Genomic DNA, 921 nt, shown 5'->3' with positions numbered 1-921 from the left:
ATTCTTCTCCCTCGTCACCTCCTCCCACGCCTCCTGGTGCAAATGATTCAACATGGCCAATTGCCCTCAGAAAAGGTACTCGTTCCACTCGAAACCCNCATCCCATTTATAACTTTCTTAGCTATCATCGATTGTCGCCCTCCTATTTTTCTCTTTTATCCTCAATGTCCTTTGTTGTTATACCCAAGAATGTCAAAGAAGCACTTGATCATCCTGGATGGCGACAAGCTATGATTGTGGAAATGCAAGCTCTTGACCACAGTAATACTTGGGAGCTGGTGCCCCTTCCCCTGGGCAATAAGCCAGTTGGTTGCCGATGGGCGTATGCAGTTAAAGTCGGCCTTGATAGTGAAATTGATCGGCTCAAAGCTCGACTTGTTGCAAAAGGTTACACTCAGGTTTATGGTCTTGATTATTGTGACACTTTCTCTCCTGTCGCCAAAATNACTATTATTCGCCTCTTCTTTGCCATGGCAGCCATTCGTCATTGGCCACTTCATCAATTGGATATCAAGAATGCCTTCCTACATGGTGATCTTGAGGAAGAAGTTTATATGGAGCAAGCTCTTGGGTTTATTGCTCAGGGGGAGTCTGGTATGGTATGCAAACTGCATCGATCTCTATATGGCCTCAAGCAATCACCACGTGCTTGGTTTGGAAAGTTTAGCTCCATTGTTCAAAAATTTGGGCTAAAACGTAGTGAAGCAGACCATTCGGTTTTTTACTATCATTCTTCTCTTGGAAAATGTGTTTACTTAATAGTATATGTTGATGATATTGTCATTACAGGAAATGATGTTGTTGGAATATNTCAACTGAAANAGTACNTGTGTAGACATTTTCAAACCAAGGATCTTGGAAGTCTCAAATACTTCTTAGGCATTGAAGTAGCGCAATCAAAAGATGGAGTTGTAATCTCCC

Source organism: Vigna radiata, chromosome 6, assembly GCF_000741045.1.
Source record: "Vigna radiata var. radiata cultivar VC1973A chromosome 6, Vradiata_ver6, whole genome shotgun sequence".
NCBI classification, from domain to species: Eukaryota; Viridiplantae; Streptophyta; class Magnoliopsida; order Fabales; family Fabaceae; genus Vigna; species Vigna radiata.
Note: the sequence above shows the minus strand (reverse complement) of the source record.